We start from the raw sequence: 5364 nt of genomic DNA on the forward strand, positions 1-5364 counted from the left end.
CTCGTACATCCTGTCCCCCTTCTTTTTTATTCTTATCCCTCGTGTCAGCTTTCCCTTCCCATTACCATTGTTCCTGTAAATTGAAGAAAATTATGTCTTTATATAGGCGCCGTCCCTCAATTCAATTCTCAACTTTTTCCTTTTCATTTTTATCCATTCTCTCATTTTTCCCTCCCTGTATTCTCACAATGTCTTTATATCAGGTCTTTCCCTCAATTCAATTCCTATACAATGTGACAACCTTCTCTTGTTTTTAGCCATGCTCTTCCACCCTCCCTCCTTTTTCATTTTTATTCATTGTCTCCACTAACCCTCCCGTCCACATGCTCTAAGTGACCCAGTTTGGTGCGGCGAGCCATGGGTGTCGGGGGGAGGGAGCCTGGGGCGTGAGGTGTGCTGGGGCGGCGTGCGGGACGAGGCGAGCTGGTGTACCTTTCATTACTCTCATCGCAGCCCAAGATATATGACCCACAATTACCCGCAGCGGCCAGGGAGTGTATTGACCACGTAAATCATACTTTGACCTTCCCTGCCTCGCGTCATCCATCCTTTTCCTCTTATTCCCTCCGCCAGGCCTCGGGTGCCATTTGACCTCGTTGCTGTGGCGGGGAAATATCACTCAGTATTCACCTTAACCTGAGTTTTATTTCAAGAGAGTTTCAGTAAATTAAGAGTAATCTAAAATAAATATACATAAATTTACTATATGGTGCGTTACGACTGAGGTAGGTGCACTAATTAAGGCAAGGGGTATTGTAGGCAGCGTTCACACCTGTAATTCTCCATACACTTGCCTGTCCAATTACCCAAAATACCTGACCTTCTTCGTATGATTTACCTGCCCCTACACAACATGGTCCGCCCAGGTGCGTCACACTAATACACGCACCTCTCTCTCTCTCTCTCTCTCTCTCTCTCTCTCTCTCTCTCTCTCTCTCTCTCTCTCTCTCTCTCTGTATAGTTGTAGGACTTTTCCCTCACGTCTCCATCCTCTTGAATATACTCGTCTCCAGATTTCTACCTCCATACGTTCTCCCTCCTTATCTATCTTGCTATTATGACTTTACCTCACCAAACCGCCAACGGCAATTAATTGGTCAATATTTCATTATAACAAAGTAGTATAAGGACGTATCGAATAAATAAAACAGGAGTATCAAGACAAGGACTCACTTGGTCACCTCTTCGAAATATATTGTTTATGCTCCTACTGTTATATTCACTCTTTAAGGGAGCGACTTGTGGTGTGGGCTTTTTTAATCCACCATTTTTTTTTCTGTCCCTGTCCTGCTCTTTAACACAACCCAAAACAACACAACACACACACACACAATAAAAAAATGACATGGATCAAAGTTTTTGGTACCTCCTCTGATTATTCCTACTGGCTGTCCACTCACAAAACACCAAGGATTACAGTGTGTGTGTGTGTGTGTGTGTGTGTGTGTGTGTGTGTGTGTGTGTGTGTGTGTGTGTGTGTGTGTGTGTGTGTGTGTGTGTGTGTGTGTGTGTGTGTTCTACTTACTACCTCCTCTTGATACTAAAATAGTGCTTTTTTTCTTAGTATTTTTCTTCCTGTATATATCAATGTGTCTCAACGTGGTACAGTGTGAGTCTTCAGAAATAGTAACTACCTTTTTATCTATCTCCCTTTCTTCCCTTTCCTCCTTCCTTTGTAAATGCTGATTTTTTTTTTTTGTAACCTTTCTTTTCTCCTTCCTCCGCTCGGCTTTGTTGTTGTTGTTGTTGTTGTTGTTGTTGTTGTTGTTTGTCTTTTTGCCATTCTTTCATCCCCCTCTTCTTTCTCCTCTTGGCTTTGTAGTACGGGATCCTTCTAGGAGGTGTGTGTGTGTGTGTGTGTGTGTGTGTGTGTGTGTGTGTGTGTGTGTATGTGTGTGTGTGTGTGTTCTGGGGGAATTGTAACGTATCCTCAGGTATATAAAAAAAAAAAAAAAAAAAAAAAAAAACATAAAGGAAGGTTTTCACAGCAGCCACACAAAATTTACACAGTTTGCTGCTTTCCAGATAAAATGTTCAGTTACTCACGATGAAATTATGAGGTCGATGAAATTATGAGGCCCCAAAAGTCTCACCCTTGGATTTACGAGAGACGTATTTTTGGTGTTACTGGAGACATTATTTGTGAGAGAATGATTCCTTCTGGACATAATAAAAAAAATAATAATAATAAACAAATAAATAAATAAATAAATAAAAATAAATTAAGAACTCACTAATCTACGAAAAAAAAAAAAAAAAAAAAAATCGCCATGATGACTAAAACAACGTTCAATTCCCTGAAAACTGTAAGAAATAAAATGTTCCTTCTTGTGATTTGCTCAGCTAGGGAGAGAACATTAATGGCATAAATAAGAAATGACAATACCAATATGAAAATCTACGAAAAGGAAAGGAAACTCATGGAATCGATCTGGACTGAAGCAGAGTCTCCCCGATGATTAAACATTGATATAGTGGCTTCTGGAAATAACTCCAGTACATTTTCCAAGTAATATTTGCAAAAGTATATATTGCGAGTCCATCGAGACGCTCCTGTGATAATGCAAGCAGGGATAACACACTGAACAAAGCGAGAGGCGGTGGCAATGTACGCGAAAATAAAACGAGAATAAGTAACGGAAGGAACAACATGAGAGAGAGAGAAGCGCAAAGAAAAGTAGAGATTTCTTCCCCGTGATGGATCAATTTTACGTATTTTTATCACCAACATTGCCTTGAGTTCCTTGGCACGCAACATTCCACGCGAGGTAAGGCGAGGAAGAGGAGCAGAGAGGAAGGTGGAAGTTTGCATGAAGGATCGATATTTTTGCCAGAAACTGATGGAAAATTTGGTAAGCGGTTGAGCGGGAAATCAATGGGTGGACGTTAAAGGTGAGGTTGCCTGCGTTTCATGTTTCCGGTCTTGTATTGTGTTGTCAGTTTGTTTTCCATAATTGTTTTTTTCGCTTCAGGATGCAGAGCCTTTGTTTTCCATTTTCTAGTTTTGCGCATTTTCCAGTTTGTTTTGTTTTCCACCTTTGCTTCTGTTCTGTTTCTTTTTCATTTATTTACTGATATTCTCATGTGTTATTCACGTTTGTTGAGACCGCACCATTTCATTTCTTATCTTTTCTCTCTTCGTCTTCCTTCCTGTCACCTCAGGTTTGTTCCTTTGTTAGATTTATCAGTATTCATCACTACAAGCACTAGTATTATTGATTTATTTGTTATTTTCAATTCTTATTGCTTATCTCTATTACTGACATGAAAAAGAAAAACAATTAATGTATCAGACATATATATATTTTCATTGTTTAATCATACTTCTGACAAGAAAGAAAGTGACAGACAGTAGAAATTAAAAAAAAAAGGAAACACGGAAGAAAATGCGAGACTTTACACATAAAAAGCCACATTTATTGATTATCATCTATTCCTAACGCTGACGGGAAAGAAAGTGACAGACAAAGGAAATCACTGTGAATATACAACTTTATGGAGGAAAAAAAAAAAAAGCAAAGGAAACATGATAGAACACGTGAGACTTTACACACATGAAAAAGTAAATAAATAAATAAATAATAATGCAAATAAAATCACCGTCAGAAAATACAAAATACTGTCTTTCTTCTCGCAGTCCTTGTAGTTCTGTCTGGCGGTTCACCTTCCTGTGTCTTCCTGAGGCAGAACTGGACCTTCCATTTTTGCTGACTTTGATCTTTTTAGTTATTATCTGACGTGAATAAATACATCTCTCAAGTTCTGAATTATCTCTTTTTTTTTTTTTCAGTGGGCCTTACTTTCTTATAATTTTTTGCTCCCCTTGGCCAGTGCCCCTATCATATAAAAAAAAGACTGTACCTACTTCTTGTCCTGCAGTGAAAAAAATGGATGATGATGATGATGATGATGATGATGATGATGATTATGGTGATCCAGTTCCTTATCTACCTATCCATCCATCTGTCAGCCAGTCGGAGTATGTGTCTATCTACCTGTGTTTACCTGTCTTCATTCTTTCTATTTACTGGGAAGGCAAGAATCAGAACAAGTCTTTCCATCACTTTTTTTTTCTTTCCCTTGTGGACTTGCTTTGAAACTTTTCTTATGCACTTCTTTACGCTCTCTCTCTCTCTCTCTCTCTCTCTCTCTCTCTCTCTCTCTCTCTACTCTCTCTCTCTCTCTCTCTCTCTCTCTCTCTGGTTCGTTCCCACCACCGCTGCGAAAATGGAGGTACACTGAATTCTGATGCAAGTTTTTCTACTCGATCAAATAGCAAAACTTTTTCTTTATGTTTGACCTGAAATACAAACTTTACTTCAACGTCTTTATCTGCAGAGTTTTCCGTGATTGATTCTATAGAAAGCAGTAAGATGTAGGTAGATCAGTTCCTGTCAGCTAACTGAAAACCAAGACAAAATTAAAGTTACTTACGAAATTACTGATGGATGGAAAGAAAGAGGTCATACAGCTTAGCCAAAATACTTGAAAATTTGTTGACATTTTAAGACTACAACAGTGAGGTCATAAGGCGCCTGAACCTTTAAAAAAACATGAAGGCAAAATAGCCCATGCAAACACCGCCCTGCTTCGTCTAGGGTACAACGCAATGAAATTTTACAGATGGAATGCAAAAATCTCCGAAGAGAGCGCGCGCGGGATGACTAAACCACGACCACCTGATATTGTTTATGCAAAGCCAATGGTAAAATACACTCAGCCCGCGGAGGGAAAGGCGCGGGGAACACCGGGGGATCTGAGGGCAAAGTGGTGAGGCGCAGGAAGGATCAACCTCAAACCTCCCACCACAATATTGAAGCGAAAGCCAAACGTCGTATATTCGGAGGTCCCGTCGGGCGACGCGGCTTCCACCAGCTCCATGCGGCTCCCCTGCGGCTCCCAGCGGCTCCTAGTCTCCGGTGAGGCAGTGGCGAGATCTTGCTTTCTCTGGTCACGCCTTTCTCATTTCTTCTCCGACAGAGGGAGCGAGGGAGCCGAGTGCCACCTGATGTTATTTGGGTTTTAGTTTGCTTTCAGGGAGGAATGAGAAAAATAATGTCTCCTCCTCTTCTTCTTCCTCCTCCTCCTCTTCCTTCATCTCCTCCTCTTCGTCGCTGTTGTTCTTGTCTCTTCTTTCTCTTTTGCCTCTTTTCTTCTCCTTTCTTTTACCTGTTTTTCTTTTTGCTCTCAATGGTTCTCTTCCTTTTTTTTGTTTATTTGTTCGTTCGTTGGTTTGTTTGTCTTTTCTCTCTTTTGTTGGTGTTGTTGTTGATGATGTTGCTGTTGTTGTTGTTGTTGCTGTCGCTTCTTGTTCTTGTTCTTCACACGGAGACATAAGTGTAGCCAGACACGCACCTTGAATAT

The sequence above is a fragment of the Scylla paramamosain genome, chromosome 26 (assembly GCF_035594125.1).
Source record: "Scylla paramamosain isolate STU-SP2022 chromosome 26, ASM3559412v1, whole genome shotgun sequence".
Lineage (NCBI taxonomy): Eukaryota > Metazoa > Arthropoda > Malacostraca > Decapoda > Portunidae > Scylla > Scylla paramamosain.